The sequence below is a fragment of the Gadus morhua genome, unplaced genomic scaffold (genome assembly GCF_902167405.1).
Source record: "Gadus morhua unplaced genomic scaffold, gadMor3.0, whole genome shotgun sequence".
Lineage (NCBI taxonomy): Eukaryota > Metazoa > Chordata > Actinopteri > Gadiformes > Gadidae > Gadus > Gadus morhua.
Window position 1 is genome coordinate 169,066 of NW_021963952.1, and position 24,885 is coordinate 193,950.

Here is a 24,885-nt window from a genome sequence, read left to right on the forward strand (position 1 = left end):
TATGTTGCTTAAATTCTCCAAAACAGTGGGCGGTAGAGATCAGCGCATTGCATCCAATGAGCTCGAGCTGAAAAAGTATAATGCTTACAGCACCTGGTATTCCCAGGCGGTCACCCATCCAAGTACTAACCAGCCCCGACCCTGCTTAGCTTCCGAGATCAGACGAGATCGGGCGTGCCTAAGGTGGTATGGCCGTAAGCAGTTATAGACTTGACCATATTAGCTTTTATACAGGAGGAGGACGTAAGGAGTGAGAGCGCTGCCGTGGCCAGAGACGGGACTTGTACAGAAACAATGATTAGATCCATAATGAATGAATGAATACGTTATTCCAGACACAGAGCAACATATTTGAACGCAATGCATTACACTGCTTGGGCGTCATCGTTTGCGTGATCTTTTGAAGAAACGTAGCGTTGCAAAACCTGGGATGGACTAAGGTGGACCGCCGTCATTGCAGCTCTCTGCTACGTCACTACACTGTCCACATGTTTCACAAATAGAGTTTGAGGAGACGTCGTCAGAGTCTGTATGTTGCTTAAATTCTCCAAAACAGTGGGCGCTAAAGATCAGCGCACGGTAGGCCATTGCATCCAATGAGCTCGAGTTGAAAAAGTATAATGCTTACAGCACCTGGTATTCCCAGGCGGTCACCCATCCAAGTACTAACCAGGCCCGACCCTGCTTAGCTTCCGAGATCAGACGAGATCGGGCGTGCCTAAGGTGGTATGGCCGTAAGCAATTAGGGACTTGACCATATTAGCTTTTATACAGGGGGAGGACGTAAGGAGTGAGAGCGCTGCCGTGGCCAGAGACGGGACTTGTACAGAAACAATGATTAGATCCATAATGAATGAATGAATATGTTATTCCAGACACAGAGCAACATATTTGAACGCAATGCATTACACTGCTTGGGCGTCATCGTTTGCGTGATCTTTTGAAGAAACGTAGCGTTGCAAAACCTGGGATGGACTAAGGTGGACCGCCGTCATTGCAGCTCTCTGCTACGTCACTACACGGTCCACATGTTTCACAAATAGAGTTTGAGGAGACGTCGTCAGAGTCTGTATGTTGCTTAAATTCTCCAAAACAGTGGGCGGTAGAGATCAGCGCATTGCATCCAATGAGCTCGAGCTGAAAAAGTATAATGCTTACAGCACCTGGTATTCCCAGGCGGTCACCCATCCAAGTACTAACCAGCCCCGACCCTGCTTAGCTTCCGAGATCAGACGAGATCGGGCGTGCCTAAGGTGGTATGGCCGTAACCAGTTATAGACTTGACCATATTAGCTTTTATACAGGAGGAGGACGTAAGGAGTGAGAGCGCTGCCGTGGCCAGAGACGGGACTTGTGCAGAAACAATGATTAGATCCATAATGAATGAATGAATACGTTATTCCAGACACAGAGCAACATATTTGAACGCAATGCATTACACTGCTTGGGCGTCATCGTTTGCGTGATCTTTTGAAGAAACGTAGCGTTGCAAAACCTGGGATGGACTAAGGTGGACCGCCGTCATTGCAGCTCTCTGCTACGTCACTACACTGTCCACATGTTTCACAAATAGAGTTTGAGGAGACGTCGTCAGAGTCTATATGTTGCTTAAATTCTCCAAAACAGTGGGCGCTAAAGATCAGCGCACGGTAGGCCATTGCATCCAATGAGCTCGAGTTGAAAAAGTATAATGCTTACAGCACCTGGTATTCCCAGGCGGTCACCCATCCAAGTACTAACCAGGCCCGACCCTGCTTAGCTTCCGAGATCAGACGAGATCGGGCGTGCCTAAGGTGGTATGGCCGTAAGCAATTATAGACTTGACCATATTAGCTTTTATACAGGGGGAGGACGTAAGGAGTGAGAGCGCTGCCGTGGCCAGAGACGGGACTTGTACAGAAACAATGATTAGATCCATAATGAATGAATGAATACGTTATTCCAGACTCAGAGTTACATATTTGAACGCAATGCATTACACTGCTTTGGCGTCATCGTTTGCGTGATCTTTAGAAGAAACGTAGCGTTGCAAAACCTGGGATGGACTAAGGTGGACCGCCGTCATTGCAGCTCTCTGCTACATCACTACACTGTCCACATGTTTCACAAATAGAGTTTGAGGAGACGTCGTCAGAGTCTGTATGTTGCTTAAATTCTCAAAAACAGTGGGCGCTAAAGATCAGCGCACGGTAGGCCATTGCATCCAATGAGCTCGAGTTGAAATAGTATAATGCTTACAGCACTTGGTAATCCCAGGCGGTCACCCATCCAAGTACTAACCTGGCCCGACCCTGCTTAACTTCCGAGATCAGACGAGATCGGGCGTGCCTAAGGTGGTATGGCCGTAAGCATTTATAGACTTGACCATATTAGCTTTTATACAGGAGGAGGACGTAAGGAGTGAGAGCGCTGCCGTGGCCAGAGACGGGACTTGTACAGAAACAATGATTAGATCCATAATGAATGAATGAATACGTTATTCCAGACTCAGAGTTACATATTTGAACGCAATGCATTACACTGCTTGGGCGTCATCGTTTGCGTGATCTTTTGAAGAAACGTAGCGTTGCAAAACCTGGGATGGACTAAGGTGGACCGCCGTCATTGCAGCTCTCTGCTACGTCACTACACTGTCCACATGTTTCACAAATAGAGTTTGAGGAGACGTCGTCAGAGTCTATATGTTGCTTAAATTCTCCAAAACAGTGGGCGCTAAAGATCAGCGCACGGTAGGCCATTGCATCCAATGAGCTCGAGTTGAAAAAGTATAATGCTTACAGCACCTGGTATTCCCAGGCGGTCACCCATCCAAGTACTAACCAGGCCCCGACCCTGCTTAGCTTCCGAGATCAGACGAGATCGGGCGTGCCTAAGGTGGTATGGCCGTAAGCAATTATAGACTTGACCATATTAGCTTTTATACAGGGGGAGGACGTAAGGAGTGAGAGCGCTGCCGTGGCCAGAGACGGGACTTGTACAGAAACAATGATTAGATCCATAATGAATGAATGAATACGTTATTCCAGACTCAGAGTTACATATTTGAACGCAATGCATTACACTGCTTTGGCGTCATCGTTTGCGTGATCTTTAGAAGAAACGTAGCGTTGCAAAACCTGGGATGGACTAAGGTGGACCGCCGTCATTGCAGCTCTCTGCTACATCACTACACTGTCCACATGTTTCACAAATAGAGTTTGAGGAGACGTCGTCAGAGTCTGTATGTTGCTTAAATTCTCCAAAACAGTGGGCGCTAAAGATCAGCGCACGGTAGGCCATTGCATCCAATGAGCTCGAGTTGAAATAGTATAATGCTTACAGCACCTGGTATTCACAGGCGGTCAACCATCCAAGTACTAACCAGGCCCGACCCTGCTTAACTTCCGAGATCAGACGAGATCGGGCGTGCCCAAGGTGGTATGGCCGTAAGCATTTATAGACTTGACCATATTAGCTTTTATACAGGAGGAGGACGTAAGGAGTGAGAGCGCTGCCGTGGCCAGAGACGGGACTTGTACAGAAACAATGATTAGATCCATAATGAATGAATGAATACGTTATTCCAGACTCAGAGTTACATATTTGAACGCAATGCATTACACTGCTTGGGCGTCATCGTTTGCGTGATCTTTTGAAGAAACGTAGCGTTGCAAAACCTGGGATGGACTAAGGTGGACCGCCGTCATTGCAGCTCTCTGCTACGTCACTACACTGTCCACATGTTTCACAAATAGAGTTTGAGGAGACGTCGTCAGAGTCTATATGTTGCTTAAATTCTCCAAAACAGTGGGCGCTAAAGATCAGCGCACGGTAGGCCATTGCATCCAATGAGCTCGAGTTGAAAAAGTATAATGCTTACAGCACCTGGTATTCCCAGGCGGTCACCCATCCAAGTACTAACCAGGCCCGACCCTGCTTAGCTTCCGAGATCAGACGAGATCGGGCAGTGCCTAAGGTGGTATGGCCGTAAGCAATTATAGACTTGACCATATTAGCTTTTATACAGGGGGAGGACGTAAGGAGTGAGAGCGCTGCCGTGGCCAGAGACGGGACTTGTACAGAAACAATGATTAGATCCATAATGAATGAATGAATACGTTATTCCAGACTCAGAGTTACATATTTGAACGCAATGCATTACACTGCTTTGGCGTCATCGTTTGCGTGATCTTTAGAAGAAACGTAGCGTTGCAAAACCTGGGATGGACTAAGGTGGACCGCCGTCATTGCAGCTCTCTGCTACATCACTACACTGTCCACATGTTTCACAAATAGAGTTTGAGGAGACGTCGTCAGAGTCTGTATGTTGCTTAAATTCTCCAAAACAGTGGGCGCTAAAGATCAGCGCACGGTAGGCCATTGCATCCAATGAGCTCGAGTTGAAATAGTATAATGCTTACAGCACCTGGTATTCACAGGCGGTCACCCATCCAAGTACTAACCAGGCCCGACCCTGCTTAACTTCCGAGATCAGACGAGATCGGGCGTGCCCAAGGTGGTATGGCCGTAAGCATTTATAGACTTGACCATATTAGCTTTTATACAGGAGGAGGACGTAAGGAGTGAGAGCGCTGCCGTGGCCAGAGACGGGACTTGTACAGAAACAATGATTAGATCCATAATGAATGAATGAATACGTTATTCCAGACTCAGAGTTACATATTTGAACGCAATGCATTACACTGCTTGGGCGTCATCGTTTGCGTGATCTTTTGAAGAAACGTAGCGTTGCAAAACCTGGGATGGACTAAGGTGGACCGCCGTCATTGCAGCTCTCTGCTACGTCACTACACTGTCCACATGTTTCACAAATAGAGTTTGAGGAGACGTCGTCAGAGTCTATATGTTGCTTAAATTCTCCAAAACAGTGGGCGCTAAAGATCAGCGCACGGTAGGCCATTGCATCCAATGAGCTCGAGTTGAAAAAGTATAATGCTTACAGCACCTGGTATTCCCAGGCGGTCACCCATCCAAGTACTAACCAGGCCCGACCCTGCTTAGCTTCCGAGATCAGACGAGATCGGGCGTGCCTAACGGTGGTATGGCCGTAAGCAATTATAGACTTGACCATATTAGCTTTTATACAGGGGGAGGACGTAAGGAGTGAGAGCGCTGCCGTGGCCAGAGACGGGACTTGTACAGAAACAATGATTAGATCCATAATGAATGAATGAATACGTTATTCCAGACTCAGAGTTACATATTTGAACGCAATGCATTACACTGCTTTGGCGTCATCGTTTGCGTGATCTTTAGAAGAAACGTAGCGTTGCAAAACCTGGGATGGACTAAGGTGGACCGCCGTCATTGCAGCTCTCTGCTACGTCACTACACTGTCCACATGTTTCACAAATAGAGCTTGAGGAGACGTCGTCAGAGTCTGTATGTTGCTTAAATTCTCCAAAACAGTGGGCGCTAAAGATCAGCGCACGGTAGGCCATTGCATCCAATGAGCTCGAGTTGAAATAGTATAATGCTTACAGCACCTGGTATTCCCAGGCGGTCACCCATCCAAGTACTAACCAGGCCCCGACCCTGCTTAGCTTCCGAGATCAGACGAGATCGGGCGTGCCTAAGGTGGTATGGCCGTAAGCATTTATAGACTTGACCATATTAGCTTTTATACAGGAGGAGGACGTAAGGAGTGAGAGCGCTGCCGTGGCCAGAGACGGGACTTGTACAGAAACAATGATTAGATCCATAATGAATAAATGAATACGTTATTCCAGACTCAGAGTTACATATTTGAACGCAATGCATTACACTGCTTGGGCGTCATCGTTTGCGTGATCTTTTGAAGAAACGTAGCGTTGCAGAACCTGGGATGGACTAAGGTGGACCGCCGTCATTGCAGCTCTCTGCTACGTCACTACACTGTCCACATGTTTCACAAATAGAGTTTGAGGAGACGTCGTCAGAGTCTGTATGTTGCTTAAATTCTCCAAAACAGTGGGCGCTAAAGATCAGCGCACGGTAGGCCATTGCATCCAATGAGCTCGAGTTGAAATAGTATAATGCTTACAGCACCTGGTATTCCCAGGCGGTCACCCATCCAAGTACTAACCCGGCCCGACCCTGCTTAGCTTCCGAGATCAGACGAGATCGGGCGTGCCTAAGGTGGTATGGCCGTAAGCAATTATAGACTTGACCATATTAGCTTTTATACAGGGGGAGGACGTAAGGAGTGAGAGCGCTGCCGTGGCCAGAGACGGGACTTGTACAGAAACAATGATTAGATCCATAATGAATGAATGAATACGTTATTCCAGACTCAGAGCAACATATTTGAACGCAATGCATTACACTGCTTGGGCGTCATCGTTTGCGTGATCTTTTGAAGAAACGTAGCGTTGCAAAACCTGGGATGGACTAGGGTGGACCGCCGTCATTGCAGCTCTCTACTACGTCACTACACTGTCCACATGCCTTTTTTTTTTTTTTTTTTTATCTTTTTTTATTATTTTCCAGTTCACACATTTACAGCAACCGATAACAGAGTATTATTTACATACATCATCTCTGAGAAAAAAAACTTTTACACACCCAACTTAATCCCCTTCCCTTATCCTTCCCACATCACTTAATCCTAATGAAGACAGCACAAATGTTGCGCCAAATCAGAAAATACAGATCAATCTGCATGCCCCAGTCTTTTCACCAGTTAAACAAAATCTCCCCTCCCTCCCCTTCAAAGACTAATTTACTCCCACTCAAAAAGAAATGTTCCGCCTTCTCCCCTCCATACTTATACATTAAGTTCACATCTCTTTTCATTATTGATTTAAACAACATTTTTATTTTCACTTTCCGCCCCTCAAAGTGTGCGTAGTTCCTCCTGCAGACGACCGCGTGAGTCTGGCATGACTCAAAACAAAATTCATTAAACAAAAATTAACGTCTATTCTTTTTTCAAACGTGCCAAACAAAAACAATGTCCTCCACCCTCCCTCCAAGTCCAACTCAGCAGCCCAGTTATCTTTCAACAGTTCTTTCAAAAACTCAAAGAAATCAACTAACTCCCCACAGTCCAAAAAATAATGTAAAAAGCTCTCATGACCACTTTTGCAAACATCACACATCACATTTACATCATTATTAATCTTATTTAGCACCACGTTTGTATAAATCCTATTGTGTCTGATCAAGAAATCGTTGTTCTCACACTCTATACTATTATACCTTATCCCCATATTTGACCATATTTTCTTTACATTCAAACCCACAAACACTCTGCTCCACACTTTCTCAGCTGCCGGCTCCTTCATCACATCCACTATCAACCATCTGTATACTTTCTTCACACTCATTTCTCCCATTTTAATCTTTTTCCCATTCTCCATCACATATAGCTCAGGCATACTTGTCTCTCCCTTCACCACACATTCACTTTGTATGATCCTGGCCCACTCTAAGGGTATACTGGTTTTAATCTTTTCATATATTTTATTTATTTTCTCTCTATTATCCATCCCCTCCAGGTCACATACCTGATCATATATGCAATTATTTCTTAAGAATCCTGGGATGACCTCATAAATGATGTCCTTTATTTGTCTAATCCCTCCTTCTATGAATTTTGGCTCATATAATGTTTTGCCATTGTGTTTAATTTTTTCGTTTAAAAACAGGGGCAGTTTTACCAACGGTAGTATCCTCTCACATTCATATTGCATCTTAGGTAAGAATTTCCTCCAGGCTTCAAAGACCTCCCTATAAAATTCTGGTATGGTTATCGTCATTGACTGTTTTAGGCCCATGTACCACACATACTGTCCTATGCCACCCACATCATTCATATATTTCTCCATAAAATCCTTCCACCCATATTTATATCCTCCCACAATATATTTCTTCACCGTTTTAATCCTTAATGCTGTCTTTTTTGTTTCTATATCTAATAAATTCAGCCCTCCTTCACACCTTTTTCCCACCAGTGTCCCATGTGCAATCTTAACTCCTTTCCCCTCCCATATAAAATCACACACAATTTTGTTAAGGTCGTTCTTAACCCATATTGGCATTTCTAATACAGACAACACATACACATAGCCTGATAGTAGCAAACTATTAACCACTGTAACCTTTCCCTTTAACCTGAGCTTCCTTGCCTTCCACCTCCCACATACAGTTTTTATTTTGTTGATAACTCCTGTCCATGTTGTCTCAGTTGCCTCTTTAGTTTCAACACCTAAATATATGCCCAACACTTTAATATACCTATCCTGCACCCTTAAACCTACTCCCTCTCTCTCTATGTTACCTATATACATTATTTCTGATTTTTCTTTATTTATTCTAGCGCCCGACGCTCTCCCATATATCTCTGCCAATTCTAGCACCCTTTTCACACTGTTCCCATCCCTCACCGTTATTGTTGTGTCGTCTGCATATTGATTTATTGTATGTATGCTCCCAGATGGTAGTTGTATGCCCTGAACTCTTGCGTCGTTTTTAATTAGTAAGGCCAGGGGCTCTGCCGAAATGGCATAGAGCAACGCCGATAGGGGACATCCCTGCCTTATCGATCTCCCAAGACAAAATCTGTCAGTCAGCACTCCATTTACTTTGACACAGCTCCTTGCACCCTCGTACAACCTCCTGACCCACCCCACTAATCTCTCTCCAAATCCAAATCTCACCAGTAATCTAAATAAAAACTCATGCTCCACCCTATCAAATGCTTTATTCCAATCTATAGCTAACACTATTCCCCCTGTTCCGTCTCTCTTCATGAATTCTATTGTATCCCTAACTGTCGCTATTGTGTCAGCTATATCCCTACCTGGTATACTGTAACTTTGAGATGTTTTGATTATATCCCCTATCACTCGTTTTATTCTGTTAGCCAACACCTTGGCCAGAATTTTGTAATCTACATTTAGCAGACTTATAGGCCTATAATTCTGCAAGTCTAGTTTACTTCCTTTCTTCTTAAAAACTAAGGTAATCACACCTTCTACCATCCTACCCTGCACTATCCCTGTTTTCTCAGTCTCCCTGAATACCTCTACTAAAATTGATGCCATCTGCTCCTTATATACTTTATAAAATTCAATCCCTATCCCATCACTCCCAGGACTCTTCCCGCTTTTCAGCCCCTCTATCGCCTCCATCACCTCCATCCTACTTATCTCTCTGTCACACCATTTACTATCGTCCACACTCAGCTTGCTTTCGACACTATCCAGTACCTCCACTATACTGTCCTCCTCTAATCCACCTCTCTGATATAACTCCCCATAAAACTCTTGCACCCTCTCCAGTATGGCCACATAGTCTGCTACTACCTCCCCCTCCTTTTTCCTGATTTCGTGTATATATGTCCTGCTTTGTTTGCTTTTTTCTAGGCCCAGAAAATACGCTGTGCACCTTTCTCCCTCCAGCGCATATTTAGCTTTGCTCCGTAAAATTGCTCCTCTACATTTCTCTGCCTCATATCTCTGAAGTTCCATCTTTACCTCTATATAATTCTCCATGCTGTAACCTTCTTCATTCTCTGCTTTACTCAGCTCTACCCTCAGTCTTTCCCTCAACTCCTTCTCTTTCTTCATCATTTTCACTTTTCTTTTCTTACTGTACCAAATGCTTATTGATTTAATCTTATTCTTCACTTTCTCCCATATCTCCCCAATCTGAGTATCTGCCCTATTCTCTTCAACATATTCTTTAATTTTCTCATTCTCCATATCTAATAACTCCCTAATCTGTTGTTTATATTCATCCTCTTCAATATAACCTGCATTCAAAATCCACATCCCTCCCCCTATCTCCTCTCTCCCTACTTTAATTCTGAATCTCACCCCGTCGTGGTCACTCAGTGCATTTATTTCATGTCTTATTCTGTCTACATGTTTTATGTTCTCTCCCTGTGTTAAAACCAAATCTATCCTGCTTTGTTTCAGTACACCATCCCTCATTTGTCTCCTGGTGAATTCCCTCCTCTCTGGATTCTCATTTCTCCACACATCTACTAAATTCTTGTCCTTCATCATGTCTAACAAGCTCTCCCTCGACTTTTCCCATCTGAACACTACACCTTGCCCTATATCTAACCTGCTACATTTAGTATTAAAATCCCCTACTATTATACATCTCCCAATCACTAGCCCTTTCAGCTCCTCTATTATAATTCTTTTATCTATTTCTATATTCGGAACATATATATTAATTAGTCTAAACAACACATTTTGATACTTAAACTCTATGACTATTATCCTCCCTGTCCTATCTTTATATATCTCTTTTATCTCATCTACCCTATGTTTTTTAATCATTATAGCCACCCCTCTTGCGTTCTTAGCCCCGTTATTATAATAAATCTCCCCCCCCCACACCTCCTTTACCTCTATAACTTTTACGTCATCCCAATTTGTCTCCTGTATGCATAGGATGTCACTTCTATATATATTTAAAAGTGACCTCAGTTTGCCTCTGTCCCTTAAACCATTCACATTAACAGAAGTTACTGTGGTCATGAGAGCTAAAAGAAAGAAAATATTTAAACCAAAAACCAAAGCAAGACTCACATGCCAGACCGCGGTCCTTTACTTCTCACTCCCCGTGTCTTCTCCTCCTCTGCTTTCCTTTTGGCGGCCAGTTCTTTTGTCTTCTTCCCTCCTTTTCGTCCTCTGCCCTCCTGTCTTTGCTCCTCATCTATTTTTTCCACCGGTTGTTCTGCTCTCCCTCGTTCATCGTCTGTATCCTCCGCCACATCATCGTCCTCCGCTTTTCCCCCCTGCTCCATCATCTGTTCGTCACCGTCCTTCTCAGCACTGTCGCCGCTGTCAGATCTATACCGCCATTCCAGTTCTTTTACCGCTTCCTCGTTCTCACCTCCCGTCTCCTCTTCAGCTCCCCTTCCGTCATCGCTCTCTCCGTCTTTATCCTCCATTTGTTCTCCTCTCTCCTCCTCTCTCGCCGCTGCGTTCCGTTCCTCACACTCCCGCGCATAATGCCCTGTCTTCTGGCACCTGAAGCACTTGAAATCAGGGCACTCCCTGAAGATGTGTCCTGGCTTGATGCAGAGTCGGCACACCCGCACCTGTCGATCATGTATCACTCTAAAGTACTCCGCTCCTCTCAGTGTCTCTAACTTGGTTGAGTACGGGAGTGATCGTACCTGCTCATTAAAGCGGACTTTTAAAAATCTTGTCCCGTCCGCAATCTCCGTCCCCGGCCACTTGCGCCGTTTGATGACAGATATTGGCCGCACACCCCACTCCTCCAGCCTTGCCAGTATTGTTGCATCTTCCATGTAAACAGGCAAGTTAATAAATGACACCACCATGTCACTGTTCACAATCTCCCTGCCATGCACTAAGGCTCCTTTTACACGCACGCCATCCAGGAGCTTGCGCTTTCCCACCTCATCCTTCATGGTGATTTCATAGTTTTTTTCCCCTCTCACACGGCATCCGCTCACCACTCCACATTGCACTGCTACTTCCCGCAGAATATCCATCATGGAAATCACCGCTGTTCCCTCCACCTCAACGTCCACTGTCAGCTCTTTCCCGTACTCTTTCTGCCGTCCTTCTCCCGTTTCTGGCCGATTCTCAATCCCGTTCCTTCCCTCTTCCTCCAGTGCTCCAACTCCACTGCTAGGCATTGTCTGCTCCGGTCCTTTGTCTGCTGCCATGTGGTCCATCCGTCAAATGAAAGCCTCCCCAAACAGCAAAAAAAGCTGTGGGGAGATTTAGAACTATAATTAAATTACGATTTTGTCAAAAGAATATTACCTACAAATCAACAAGAAGAAAAAAACACCAGGCTGCTGTATCAGCCTACTCTGCCAACAAACTTTTTCCTGCTTCCTTCACTTCCTGCTTTGCGCACCTGAACGAGATCAGACGAGATCGGGCGTGCCTAAGGTGGTATGGCCGTAAGCAATTATAGACTTGACCATATTAGCTTTTATACAGGGGGAGGACGTAAGGAGTGAGAGCGCTGCCGTGGCCAGAGACGGGACTTGTACAGAAACAATGATTAGATCCATAATGAATGAATGAATACGTTATTCCAGACTCAGAGTTACATATTTGAACGCAATGCATTACACTGCTTGGGCGTCATCGTTTGCGTGATCTTTAGAAGAAACGTAGCGTTGCAAAACCTGGGATGGACTAAGGTGGACCGCCGTCATTGCAGCTCTCTGCTACGTCACTACACTGTCCACATGTTTCACAAATAGAGTTTGAGGAGACGTCGTCAGAGTCTGTATGTTGCTTAAATTCTCCAAAACAGTGGGCGCTAAAGATCAGCGCACGGTAGGCCATTGCATCCAATGAGCTCGAGTTGAAAAAGTATAATGCTTACAGCACCTGGTATTCCCAGGCGGTCACCCATCCAAGTACTAACCAGGCCCGACCCTGCTTAGCTTCCGAGATCAGACGAGATCGGGCGTGCCTAAGGTGGTATGGCCGTAAGCAATTTATAGACTTGACCATATTAGCTTTTATACAGGGGGAGGACGTAAGGAGTGAGAGCGCTGCCGTGGCCAGAGACGGGACTTGTACAGAAACAATGATTAGATCCATAATGAATGAATGAATACGTTATTCCAGACTCAGAGTTACATATTTGAACGCAATGCATTACACTGCTTGGGCGTCATCGTTTGCGTGATCTTTTGAAGAAACGTAGCGTTGCAAAACCTGGGATGGACTAAGGTGGACCGCCGTCATTGCAGCTCTCTGCTACGTCACTACACTGTCCACATGTTTCACAAATAGAGTTTGAGGAGACGTCGTCAGAGTCTGTATGTTGCTTAAATTCTCCAAAACAGTGGGCGCTAAAGATCAGCGCACGGTAGGCCATTGCATCCAATGAGCTCGAGTTGAAAAAGTATAATGCTTACAGCACCTGGTATTCCCAGGCGGTCACCCATCCAAGTACTAACCAGGCCCGACCCTGCTTAGCTTCCGAGATCAGACGAGATCGGGCGTGCCTAAGGTGGTATGGCCGTAAGCAATTATAGACTTGACCATATTAGCTTTTATACAGGGGGAGGACGTAAGGAGTGAGAGCGCTGCCGTGGCCAGAGACGGGACTTGTACAGAAACAATGATTAGATCCATAATGAATGAATGAATACGTTATTCCAGACTCAGAGCAACATATTTGAACGCAATGCATTACACTGCTTGGGCGTCATCGTTTGCGTGATCTTTTGAAGAAACGTAGCGTTGCAAAACCTGGGATGGACTAAGGTGGACCGCCGTCATTGCAGCTCTCTACTACGTCACTACACTGTCCACATGTTTCACAAATAGAGTTTGAGGAGACGTCGTCAGAGTCTGTATGTTGCTTAAATTCTCCAAAACAGTGGGCGCTAAAGATCAGCGCACGGTAGGCCATTGCATCCAATGAGCTCGAGTTGAAATAGTATAATGCTTACAGCACCTGGTATTCCCAGGCGGTCACCCATCCAAGTACTAACCAGGCCCCGACCCTGCTTAGCTTCCGAGATCAGACGAGATCGGGCGTGCCTAAGGTGGTATGGCCGTAAGCATTATAGACTTGACCATATTAGCTTTTATACAGGGGGAGGACGTAAGGAGTGAGAGCGCTGCCGTGGCCAGAGACGGGACTTGTACAGAAACAATGATTAGATCCATAATGAATGAATGAATACGTTATTCCAGACTCAGAGTTACATATTTGAACGCAATGCATTACACTGCTTGGGCGTCATCGTTTGCGTGATCTTTTGAAGAAACGTAGCGTTGCAGAACCTGGGATGGACTAAGGTGGACCGCCGTCATTGCAGCTCTCTGCTACGTCACTACACTGTCCACATGTTTCACAAATAGAGTTTGAGGAGACGTCGTCAGAGTCTGTATGTTGCTTAAATTCTCCAAAACAGTGGGCGCTAAAGATCAGCGCACGGTAGGCCATTGCATCCAATGAGCTCGAGTTGAAAAAGTATAATGCTTACAGCACCTGGTATTCCCAGGCAGGTCACCCATCCAAGTACTAACCAGGCCCGACCCTGCTTAGCTTCCGAGATCAGACGAGATCGGGCGTGCCTAAGGTGGTATGGCCGTAAGCAATTATAGACTTGACCATATTAGCTTTTATACAGGGGGAGGACGTAAGGAGTGAGAGCGCTGCCGTGGCCAGAGACGGGACTTGTACAGAAACAATGATTAGATCCATAATGAATGAATGAATACGTTATTCCAGACACAGAGCAACATATTTGAACGCAATGCATTACACTGCTTGGGCGTCATCGTTTGCGTGATCTTTTGAAGAAACGTAGCGTTGCAAAACCTGGGATGGACTAAGGTGGACCGCCGTCATTGCAGCTCTCTGCTACGTCACTACACTGTCCACATGTTTCACAAATAGAGTTTGAGGAGACGTCGTCAGAGTCTGTATGTTGCTTAAATTCTCCAAAACAGTGGGCGCTAAAGATCAGCGCACGGTAGGCATTGCATCCAATGAGCTCGAGTTGAAAAAGTATAATGCTTACAGCACCTGGTATTCCCAGGCGGTCACCCATCCAAGTACTAACCAGGCCCGACCCTGCTTAGCTTCCGAGATCAGACGAGATCGGGCGTGCCTAAGGTGGTATGGCCGTAAGCAATTATAGACTTGACCATATTAGCTTTTATACAGGGGGAGGACGTAAGGAGTGAGAGCGCTGCCGTGGCCAGAGACGGGACTTGTACAGAAACAATGATTAGATCCATAATGAATGAATGAATACGTTATTCCAGACTCAGAGCAACATATTTGAACGCAATGCATTACACTGCTTGGGCGTCATCGTTTGCGTGATCTTTTGAAGAAACGTAGCGTTGCAAAACCTGGGATGGACTAAGGTGGACCGCCGTCATTGCAGCTCTCTGCTACGTCACTACACTGTCCACATGTTTCACAAATAGAGTTTGAGGAGACGTCGTCAGAGTCTGTATGTTGCTTAAATTCTCCAAAACAGTGGGCGCTAAAGATCAGCGCACGGTAGGCCATTGCATCCAATGAGCTCGAGTTGAAAAAGTATAATGCTTACAGCACCTGGTATTCCCAGGCGGTCACCCATCCAAGTACTAACCAGGCCCGACCCTGCTTAGCTTCCGAGATCAGACGAGATCGGGCGTGCCTTTTTTTATCTTTTTTTATTATCAAAAATATATTCCATTTAATACAATTACGCATTCATTTATACGTAAATCAATAAAAGTAAATGAAAAACAGTCCCACAAATTAAACCACCCTCAGAAACCGCACAAACAATTAACTAAACACACTTTCTCTTTTAAATTAAAAATAAGAACCACACAGCAAAAGCAATATCTTTTCCCGAATACACTTACCCTCGAAATTAAACCGCCCCTCAAACCCAAAGCACAAACCGAACAGCCAAACACAGAATCTTTTAACCTCGACCATTTACCCACAAAATTAAACCACCCCTCATTCGAAAAAAACACACAAAACCAAAATCCCCCAAAAAAAAACCCACTCTCCCACCTCCAAAAATAAGTCACCCCCTTTAAACCACCCAAATCAACCCCAAACGGTGCCCTGCTCAGTCATCCATACAATTCCATTCTCATTCACACCACATACTCCCGCGCTCTCTACAAACATACTCACAAACAAAGCCTCGTCCACAACATACAGCATTCGTAAGTGTCTTTTCCATTCATTCACAAACAGCCTCCATGCATCCAACTTTCTCCTTTCATACAGCGCAAAATTGCGTCTGTTAAAAATCGCCCTCCTTGCGAATCCAAAGATCATATTGATCATTTTCCAATTTCTATATTTCCTACTCACTCCCAAGAGTACAGACAATTCCCACCCCCGTTCCATCCAGCAGTCTCCCACACTGCACCCTCCCAGCAGCCCCTTGATTTTTCCCCAGAATTCCGCTAGCTCGCAACAATGCACAAAAATGTGATTCACGTCTTCATCCCCACTTTCACACACCATACACGTCCTCCCATACACTCCCCTGTGCATTTGGTGCAGGATGATGCATGTGAAAATCCTCCTGTGCCTTATCTTGAAATCAAGATCAAATATTGCATGCGGTGTGTGCGGTATGTTAATGTACTTCCACAAAATGTTGGGTGTAATGTCCGGATATGTGTCTGCCCATTTACTCTCACATGTGGGTTTTTGCACTCTATGTGTCAATGCATGCTTATACCAAATCTGTGTTTTGACATCAGTAATGGCGTGTGTCTCCCCCCCCAGGCACAGGAAGATTCCCACCGCATCATCCTGCCCAACCCTCCCCTTATTTCTAAACCCGTCCCCCCATTCACTCATCACACACTCTTCCACTCTCTCCAACACTTTCACAATCACTCCCCTCCTATATGTTATCCCCTTCCCTCTCATTATCCTAATCACTCTTTCTTTATCCCATCTCCCTCCCCTGTCGACTAGATCTCCCACCCGCTTCAGCCCCGCCCTCTCAAGAGCCACGCTCTTGATGACCCCTCCGCCCCCCTGTTTAAAATATGGGCTGGAGAGGAACGGCAGCCTCATCACAGACGCTCTTGACTCGCATACGAGTGTAGTCTTATCAAACAGCAGGAACCACGCGTTGAGCACCTCCTGGAAGAACCGCGGCAGATGTGCATATGCCGCTGCGTTCTGCGTCTGCAACAAATTGTCATTACTTAAGAGACCAAATGTGCTCAGCCACTGGCTGAAGTGGCCCTTCCAGGCCGCCTCCCGACTTGCATCCCTAAATTTGCCTATCAATTTAGTTCGTAACGCAGTTCTTTTTGCGAGTACGTCCATCAATCCTAGCCCACCCTGATCATTGACCCTTATCAGCGTTCTATGCGCTATACTGGCTGCTTTGCTCCTCCAAATAAAGTCTCTAACGACTTTAGCAATCTTCTGCTCAGCCCAAGTCGGAAGCGCACAAGTGCTCAAGGCATGGTTCACCTGCGACAACACTAGAGCATTGGTGACGGCCACCCTTCCCCTCAACAGCAGACCCCTAGCCCTCCACATATTCAGGGTCTTTTGCATACGCCCAATAACCTCCTTCCACGTCAAATCATCGCATTCATTCTCATCACTACCAACATACACTCCGAGCACTTTTCTTTTATTCTCCACTACTTTGAATCCCCATTTGTTATTTAGGTCTTTGTTCCTACCCATCCCCATTATTTCAGACTTTTCCATATTAATTTTTGCTCCTGAAGCTCTCTCATAAGTTGCTATATGTTTCAACACTATATCAACATCATTCTCACTTTTAACCATTACATTAATATCATCCGCATACTGCATTAAACTAATTTTTCCCTTACCTATTCCACACACTCTTTTATCATTCAAAATTAAAGCCGCCAACGGCTCCGCCACCATGCTGTAGAGCAGTGCTGACATTGGGCAGCCCTGCCTCACTGACCTCTTGACATCGAAAGAGTCAGTCAGAGCACCGTTACACTTAATTTTACTCTTAGCCCCCCCATAGAGCAAACCCACCCACCCCCTTAATTTAGTCCCAAATCCAAGTTTCTCCAGTACCCTCCCCAAAAAATCCTGATCCACCCTATCAAACGCTTTGTTTAAATCAATCCCCAGCCACAATCCTCCCACCCCTTCCATATCTCTTACTACCTGTTTTATTGTTATTATCGAATCCCCAATGTCCCTCCCCGGAATGCTATACGCTTGAGTTGGACCTATTACTGAACCTATTACCTCCCTCATTCTATTCGCAAGTATCTTAGCAATTATTTTATAGTCAGTGTTGAGTAGACTGATTGGCCTATAGTTATCAAGATTTTTGTTATCACCCTTATTTTTATAAAAAATCGTAATTATGCCTAATCCCATACTCTCCGGGAGCCAGCCTGTTTTCTCCACATACTTGCAGAGTTTTTCAACCACCGGAGCCAGAATTCCCTTAAAGCCGACGTAAAACTCGGCTGTCAGACCATCACTCCCCGGGCTCTTATTCTTGTTTAGTCCATCAATAGCACTATAAATCTCTTGCACAGAAAATTCACAATCGCACCAAGCACTATCCTCTCTACTTAAAGTCCTCTCCAGTGCCTCTAAGGCCTCTCCCACACTATCCTCATCACATGCATCTTTTTTAAATAAACACTCATAATAATCCCTAACTACTTTTAATATCTCTTCCTTATCAGTTATTATTTGACCATTATTATCTAATACTTCCTTTATCTCCGTTTTATTTTGTTTTTGTTTTTCCAAACCCAGGAAAAAGGCTGTGCTCCTTTCCCCTTCATACATATATTGAATCCTGCTTCTAATAGCAGCCCCTCTACACTTCGCTACCTCTAAGGCACTCAATTTTTCTTTTAAATCCACATATTTTTCCGTACATATATTACCCTCCTCATCTAACAGTTTAATTTCCTCATTTAGTTGTTTTCTCAAATGAACCTCCTCTGCATTTTCCCTTTTCCTTTTTTCTATACCATACCTGACACATTTGTTTTTAATTCTTATTTTCACACTCTCCCACCACACACTCATATTCGCATCATCATTCCATTCATCCATCATTCTCTTCAAAAAAAAACCCCATGCTCTTCACAAACACAGCATCTCCCAAAAAGCTGGCATTAAAGCACCAAGGCCTCTGGTTAACACTCCCTCCCCTCCCTCCCACCTCTAACCTAATCCCCGCGTGGTCACTCCAAGTATTATTGATGTATTCCACACTCTTAATTAATTTAACATTACCACTTTGTACCAACACAAAGTCAATTCTACTCTGTTTCAGAGTATTAGCAACAAGTTGCCTCCTTGAAAAAACCCTTTTCCACGGGTGTAGGACTCTCCATATGTCTACCAATTGATAGTTCTCCATCAAATCCCTAAGGGTTCGCCTAGTGCTGTCCCCTTTAAACGTATTGTTCCTCGACAAATCAGACCGAGTCAAAATAACATTAAAATCCCCCACAATCATACAGTTAGGGTTGCACCACACATTCAAACCAGCCAAAAAAACCCTCCTCTCCTTCTCCCCATTGGGTGCATATAAATTAATTATTCTAAGTTCCCTCCCCTCATAAACACAATCAACAACTAACAACCTCCCCTCTAAATCTCTATGAACTAAATTAATCCCCGTTATTTTAGCACTATTAAAGCATATCGCCACTCCCCTGGCCCTGGGAGTCCCTTCAGAAACATAAATCTGGCCTTTCCACTGCTTTCTACTCATATTCAGTAGGTTGTCATCCCACCTAGTTTCCTGCAAACACAAAATATCAGCTCTTATGTCCAATATGGCATTTCTTTTATATTCAGTTCTCAAACCGTTCGCATTCAGGGAAAAGATAACCAAAGCCATAAATAATAAAAATAAAATAAGGAAAAACCAACGAAAAAGAGCCAGCTAGCACATTAACCTTCATCAAAAAAATTAACAATTCTTGTTCTTCTTCCCCCTCCCCTCCGTTTCTTGCCCCGCGGACAGCCTTCTTTTCGCCTCCCTTAGCTCCTCCATGTCCATATCACTCCCCGAGCTCCCCTCCCTCCCAGTATTATCAACAAAATCCCCACTCTCACCCACCTCATCATTGCCCCAAGTCATTTTAAGTATAGTTTTCCCCGTCCCATCCCCAAACATTCTTACCCCTTCCCGTCTTTCACCTCTGCCTCTCGCGCTCCTGTCTCCCTTCCGCCGCGGCAGGCCCTCGCTCCGCTCTCCCCTCAGGTCCGCAGGCTGGCCCGAGGTGAGCTCCTCCTCCAACAACGTGGGGAATTCCTCCCCCCCAGAGGCACCGTCCCGGTCCATGCTCGCGCCCATGCCCTCCTCCTCGTCCTCACCACCACCGTCGTCCGGCGCCCCCGGTTCACTGCCATCCAGCTCGCCGCCATCCTCCTCCGCCTCCTTCTCCACCGGGCATATACAGTCTCTCTCTCTCCTCCGGCATGTCAGACACTTTACCACCCCTGTGGCACACTCCCGAGCGTAGTGGCCCTGGCATCCGCAATTATGGCAGGTGAAATCCGGGCACTCACGCAGGATGTGGCCCGGCTGCATACAGCTCCTACATACCTTCATCTGACGGTCATGGATTACTCTAAAGTATTCAACACCCGTTGCCGTGTTGAATTTAGTAGAATATGGCAAGGATTGCACGAGCTCATTAAATTTGACCCGTACAATCCTTGTTCCATCGGCAATATTGGTGCCCGGCCACATCCTCCTCTTAATAGACGAAATCGCCCGGACTCCCCACCCACTTAGTTTATCCAGGATTTCGTCATCAGAAGTGTATGCTGGCAGGGTAAGAAAAGAGACCACCAGCTCGTCATTGCAAAGTTCTCTGGCAGTAATCCTAGTGTTGTGTATTTTAAACCCATCGAGCAGACGGTCCTTCCCCCTCTCTCCGCACACCGTCACCTCCAGCTTCCCGAGGGCCAGCACCCTACAGGCCCTTATTTCTCCGCACACAACCGCCATAGCCTTCATTAATTCTCCTATGGGTATAACGTCCCCGCACTGCTCCACGCAAACCGTGAGCCTCCTCTCATACTTGCGCTCTATCTTCTTTATCCCGTCCACTGTTTCTCCACCAGCCACCTGCTCATGCCTGCCTCCAGCCGCCTTGCCGTTCCCATCTCCCCCGCTCTCTCCTTCTCTCCTTTCTCCTCCCGACTCCTCCGCAATACTCCTTCCTCCTCGCAACCCGCCAGCTCTCTGCTACGTCGCTACACTGTCCACATGTTTCACAAATAGAGTTTGAGGAGACGTCGTCTGAGTCTGTATGTTGCTTAAATTCTCCAAAACAGTGGGCGCTAAAGATCAGCGCACGGTAGGCCATTGCATCCAATGAGCTCGAGTTGAAAAAGTATAATGCTTACAGCACCTGGTATTCCCAGGCGGTCACCCATCTAAGTACTAACCAGGCCCGACCCTGCTTAGCTTCCGAGATCAGACGAGATCGGGCATGCCTAAGGTGTTATGGCCGTAAGCATTTATTAACTTCACCATAATAGCTTTTATACAGGGGGAGGACGTAAGGAGTGAGAGCGCTTCCGTGGCCAGAGACGGGGCTTGTACAGAAACAATGATTAGATCCATAATGAATGAATGAATGCGTTATTCCAGACTCAGAGTTACATATTTGAACGCAATGCATTACACTGCTTTGGCGTCATCGTTTGCGTGATCTTTTGAAGAAACGTGGCGTTGCAAAACCTGGAATGGACTAGGGTGGACCGCCGTCATTGCATCTCTCTGCTACGTCACTACACTGTCCACATGTTTCACAAATAGAGTTTGAGGAGACGTCGTCAGAGTCTGTATGTTGCTTAAATTCTCCAAAACAGTGGGCGCTAAAGATCAGCGCACGGTAGGCCATTGCATCCAATGAGCTCGAGTTGAAAAAGTATAATGCTTACAGCACCTGGTATTCCCAGGCGGTCACCCATCCAAGTACTAACCAGGCCCGACCCTGCTTAGCTTCCAAGATCAGCCGAGATCGGGCGTGCCTAAGGTGGTATGGCTGTAACCATTTATAGACTTCACCATATTAGCTTTTATACAGGGGGAGGACGTAAGGAGTGAGAGCGCTGCCGTGGCCAGAGACGGGACTTGTACAGAAACAATGATTAGATCCATAATGAATGAATGAATACGTTATTCCAGACTCAGAGTTACATATTTGAACGCAATGCATTACACTGCTTGGGCGTCATCGTTTGCGTGATCTTTTGAAGAAACGTAGCGTTGCAAAACCTGGGATGGACTAAGGTGGACCGCCGTCATTGCAGCTCTCTGCTACGTCACTACACTGTCCACATGTTTCACAAATAGAGTTTGAGGAGACGTCGTCAGAGTCTGTATGTTGCTTAAATTCTCCAAAACAGTGGGCGCTAAAGATCAGCGCACGGTAGGCCATTGCATCCAATGAGCTCGAGTTGAAATAGTATAATGCTTACAGCACCTGGTATTCCCAGGCGGTCACCCATCCAAGTACTAACCAGGCCCGACCCTGCTTAGCTTCCGAGATCAGACGAGATCGGGCGTGCCTAAGGTGGTATGGCCGTAAGCATTTATAGACTTGACCATATTAGCTTTTATACAGGAGGAGGACGTAAGGAGTGAGAGCGCTGCCGTGGCCAGAGACGGGACTTGTACAGAAACAATGATTAGATCCATAATGAATGAATGAATACGTTATTCCAGACTCAGAGTTACATATTTGAACGCAATGCATTACACTGCTTGGGCGTCATCGTTTGCGTGATCTTTTGAAGAAACGTAGCGTTGCAAAACCTGGGATGGACTAAGGTGGACCGCCGTCATTGCAGCTCTCTGCTACGTCACTACACTGTCCACATGTTTCACAAATAGAGTTTGAGGAGACGTCGTCAGAGTCTGTATGTTGCTTAAATTCTCCAAAACAGTGGGCGCTAAAGATCAGCGCACGGTAGGCCATTGCATCCAATGAGCTCGAGTTGAAAAAGTATAATGCTTACAGCACCTGGTATTCCCAGGCGGTCACCCATCCAAGTACTAACCAGGCCCGACCCTGCTTAGCTTCCGAGATCAGACGAGATCGGGCGTGCCTAAGGTGGTATGGCCGTAAGCAATTATAGACTTGACCATATTAGCTTTTATACAGGGGGAGGACGTAAGGAGTGAGAGCGCTGCCGTGGCCAGAGACGGGACTTGTACAGAAACAATGATTAGATCCATAATGAATGAATGAATACGTTATTCCAGACTCAGAGTTAACATATTTGAACGCAATGCATTACACTGCTTGGGCGTCATCGTTTGCGTGATCTTTTGAAGAAACGTAGCGTTGCAAAACCTGGGATGGACTAAGGTGGACCGCCGTCATTGCAGCTCTCTGCTACGTCACTACACTGTCCACATGTTTCACAAATAGAGTTTGAGGAGACGTCGTCAGAGTCTGTATGTTGCTTAAATTCTCCAAAACAGTGGGCGCTAAAGATCAGCGCACGGTAGGCCATTGCATCCAATGAGCTCGAGTTGAAAAAGTATAATGCTTACAGCACCTGGTATTCCCAGGCGGTCACCCATCCAAGTACTAACCAGGCCCGACCCTGCTTAGCTTCCGAGATCAGACGAGATCGGGCGTGCCTTTTTTTTTTTTTTTTTTATCTTTTTTTATTATTTTCCAGTTCACACATTTACAGCAACCGATAACAGAGTATTATTTACATACATCATCTCTGAGAAAAAAAACTTTTACACACCCAACTTAATCCCCTTCCCTTATCCTTCCCACATCACTTAATCCTAATGAAGACAGCACAAATGTTGCGCCAAATCAGAAAATACAGATCAATCTGCATGCCCCAGTCTTTTCACCAGTTAAACAAAATCTCCCCTCCCTCCCCTTCAAAGACTAATTTACTCCCACTCAAAAAGAAATGTTCCGCCTTCTCCCCTCCATACTTATACATTAAGTTCACATCTCTTTTCATTATTGATTTAAACAACATTTTTATTTTCACTTTCCGCCCCTCAAAGTGTGCGTAGTTCCTCCTGCAGACGACCGCGAGTCTGGCATGACTCAAAACAAAATTCATTAAACAAAAATTAACGTCTATTCTTTTTTCAAACGTGCCAAACAAAAACAATGTCCTCCACCCTCCCTCCAAGTCCAACTCAGCAGCCCAGTTATCTTTCAACAGTTCTTTCAAAAACTCAAAGAAATCAACTAACTCCCCACAGTCCAAAAAATAATGTAAAAAGCTCTCATGACCACTTTTGCAAACATCACACATCACATTTACATCATTATTAATCTTATTTAGCACCACGTTTGTATAAATCCTATTGTGTCTGATCAAGAAATCGTTGTTCTCACACTCTATACTATTATACCTTATCCCCATATTTGACCATATTTTCTTTACATTCAAACCCACAAACACTCTGCTCCACACTTTCTCAGCTGCCGGCTCCTTCATCACATCCACTATCAACCATCTGTATACTTTCTTCACACTCATTTCTCCCATTTTAATCTTTTTCCCATTCTCCATCACATATAGCTCAGGCATACTTGTCTCTCCCTTCACCACACATTCACTTTGTATGATCCTGGCCCACTCTAAGGGTATACTGGTTTTAATCTTTTCATATATTTTATTTATTTTCTCTCTATTATCCATCCCCTCCAGGTCACATACCTGATCATATATGCAATTATTTCTTAAGAATCCTGGGATGACCTCATAAATGATGTCCTTTATTTGTCTAATCCCTCCTTCTATGAATTTTGGCTCATATAATGTTTTGCCATTGTGTTTAATTTTTTCGTTTAAAAACAGGGGCAGTTTTACCAACGGTAGTATCCTCTCACATTCATATTGCATCTTAGGTAAGAATTTCCTCCAGGCTTCAAAGACCTCCCTATAAAATTCTGGTATGGTTATCGTCATTGACTGTTTTAGGCCCATGTACCACACATACTGTCCTATGCCACCCACATCATTCATATATTTCTCCATAAAATCCTTCCACCCATATTTATATCCTCCCACAATATATTTCTTCACCGTTTTAATCCTTAATGCTGTCTTTTTTGTTTCTATATCTAATAAATTCAGCCCTCCTTCACACCTTTTTCCCACCAGTGTCCCATGTGCAATCTTAACTCCTTTCCCCTCCCATATAAAATCACACACAATTTTGTTAAGGTCGTTCTTAACCCATATTGGCATTTCTAATACAGACAACACATACACATAGCCTGATAGTAGCAAACTATTAACCACTGTAACCTTTCCCTTTAACCTGAGCTTCCTTGCCTTCCACCTCCCACATACAGTTTTTATTTTGTTGATAACTCCTGTCCATGTTGTCTCAGTTGCCTCTTTAGTTTCAACACCTAAATATATGCCCAACACTTTAATATACCTATCCTGCACCCT

The 24,885-nt window shown here is 45.1% G+C and overlaps 21 non-coding genes across 21 annotated transcripts; all 21 read right to left on the minus strand.

The window, feature by feature from the left end:
- Nucleotides 1-81: 81 nt before the first annotated feature.
- On the minus strand, nt 82-200 carry LOC115538138 (5S ribosomal RNA). Its single transcript, XR_003975103.1, has one exon. It is a non-coding gene; the product is annotated as a 5S ribosomal RNA (ribosomal RNA).
- A 421-nt stretch (nt 201-621) lies between these two features.
- LOC115538059 (5S ribosomal RNA) lies at nt 622-740 on the minus strand. The gene has a single exon (XR_003975024.1). It is a non-coding gene; the product is annotated as a 5S ribosomal RNA (ribosomal RNA).
- Nucleotides 741-1,151: 411 nt separating this feature from the next.
- Nucleotides 1,152-1,270, minus strand: LOC115538154 (5S ribosomal RNA). Its single transcript, XR_003975119.1, has one exon. It is a non-coding gene; the product is annotated as a 5S ribosomal RNA (ribosomal RNA).
- A 421-nt stretch (nt 1,271-1,691) lies between these two features.
- LOC115538060 (5S ribosomal RNA) lies at nt 1,692-1,810 on the minus strand. Its single transcript, XR_003975025.1, has one exon. It is a non-coding gene; the product is annotated as a 5S ribosomal RNA (ribosomal RNA).
- A 421-nt stretch (nt 1,811-2,231) lies between these two features.
- LOC115538148 (5S ribosomal RNA) lies at nt 2,232-2,350 on the minus strand. Its single transcript, XR_003975113.1, has one exon. It is a non-coding gene; the product is annotated as a 5S ribosomal RNA (ribosomal RNA).
- Nucleotides 2,351-2,771: 421 nt separating this feature from the next.
- LOC115538113 (5S ribosomal RNA) lies at nt 2,772-2,891 on the minus strand. Its single transcript, XR_003975078.1, has one exon. It is a non-coding gene; the product is annotated as a 5S ribosomal RNA (ribosomal RNA).
- Nucleotides 2,892-3,312: 421 nt separating this feature from the next.
- Nucleotides 3,313-3,431, minus strand: LOC115538071 (5S ribosomal RNA). Its single transcript, XR_003975036.1, has one exon. It is a non-coding gene; the product is annotated as a 5S ribosomal RNA (ribosomal RNA).
- Nucleotides 3,432-3,852: 421 nt separating this feature from the next.
- Nucleotides 3,853-3,972, minus strand: LOC115538118 (5S ribosomal RNA). Its single transcript, XR_003975084.1, has one exon. It is a non-coding gene; the product is annotated as a 5S ribosomal RNA (ribosomal RNA).
- Nucleotides 3,973-4,393: 421 nt separating this feature from the next.
- LOC115538062 (5S ribosomal RNA) lies at nt 4,394-4,512 on the minus strand. Its single transcript, XR_003975028.1, has one exon. It is a non-coding gene; the product is annotated as a 5S ribosomal RNA (ribosomal RNA).
- A 421-nt stretch (nt 4,513-4,933) lies between these two features.
- LOC115538126 (5S ribosomal RNA) lies at nt 4,934-5,053 on the minus strand. The gene has a single exon (XR_003975091.1). It is a non-coding gene; the product is annotated as a 5S ribosomal RNA (ribosomal RNA).
- A 421-nt stretch (nt 5,054-5,474) lies between these two features.
- On the minus strand, nt 5,475-5,594 carry LOC115538114 (5S ribosomal RNA). Its single transcript, XR_003975079.1, has one exon. It is a non-coding gene; the product is annotated as a 5S ribosomal RNA (ribosomal RNA).
- A 421-nt stretch (nt 5,595-6,015) lies between these two features.
- Nucleotides 6,016-6,134, minus strand: LOC115538086 (5S ribosomal RNA). The gene has a single exon (XR_003975052.1). It is a non-coding gene; the product is annotated as a 5S ribosomal RNA (ribosomal RNA).
- Nucleotides 6,135-12,308: 6,174 nt separating this feature from the next.
- Nucleotides 12,309-12,427, minus strand: LOC115538061 (5S ribosomal RNA). Its single transcript, XR_003975027.1, has one exon. It is a non-coding gene; the product is annotated as a 5S ribosomal RNA (ribosomal RNA).
- A 422-nt stretch (nt 12,428-12,849) lies between these two features.
- Nucleotides 12,850-12,968, minus strand: LOC115538063 (5S ribosomal RNA). Its single transcript, XR_003975029.1, has one exon. It is a non-coding gene; the product is annotated as a 5S ribosomal RNA (ribosomal RNA).
- A 421-nt stretch (nt 12,969-13,389) lies between these two features.
- Nucleotides 13,390-13,509, minus strand: LOC115538115 (5S ribosomal RNA). Its single transcript, XR_003975080.1, has one exon. It is a non-coding gene; the product is annotated as a 5S ribosomal RNA (ribosomal RNA).
- Nucleotides 13,510-13,929: 420 nt separating this feature from the next.
- LOC115538128 (5S ribosomal RNA) lies at nt 13,930-14,049 on the minus strand. Its single transcript, XR_003975094.1, has one exon. It is a non-coding gene; the product is annotated as a 5S ribosomal RNA (ribosomal RNA).
- A 420-nt stretch (nt 14,050-14,469) lies between these two features.
- Nucleotides 14,470-14,588, minus strand: LOC115538064 (5S ribosomal RNA). Its single transcript, XR_003975030.1, has one exon. It is a non-coding gene; the product is annotated as a 5S ribosomal RNA (ribosomal RNA).
- Nucleotides 14,589-20,825: 6,237 nt separating this feature from the next.
- On the minus strand, nt 20,826-20,944 carry LOC115538152 (5S ribosomal RNA). Its single transcript, XR_003975116.1, has one exon. It is a non-coding gene; the product is annotated as a 5S ribosomal RNA (ribosomal RNA).
- Nucleotides 20,945-21,365: 421 nt separating this feature from the next.
- On the minus strand, nt 21,366-21,484 carry LOC115538159 (5S ribosomal RNA). Its single transcript, XR_003975124.1, has one exon. It is a non-coding gene; the product is annotated as a 5S ribosomal RNA (ribosomal RNA).
- A 421-nt stretch (nt 21,485-21,905) lies between these two features.
- Nucleotides 21,906-22,024, minus strand: LOC115538065 (5S ribosomal RNA). The gene has a single exon (XR_003975031.1). It is a non-coding gene; the product is annotated as a 5S ribosomal RNA (ribosomal RNA).
- Nucleotides 22,025-22,445: 421 nt separating this feature from the next.
- Nucleotides 22,446-22,564, minus strand: LOC115538066 (5S ribosomal RNA). The gene has a single exon (XR_003975032.1). It is a non-coding gene; the product is annotated as a 5S ribosomal RNA (ribosomal RNA).
- Between the last annotated feature and the right edge of the window lie 2,321 nt (nt 22,565-24,885).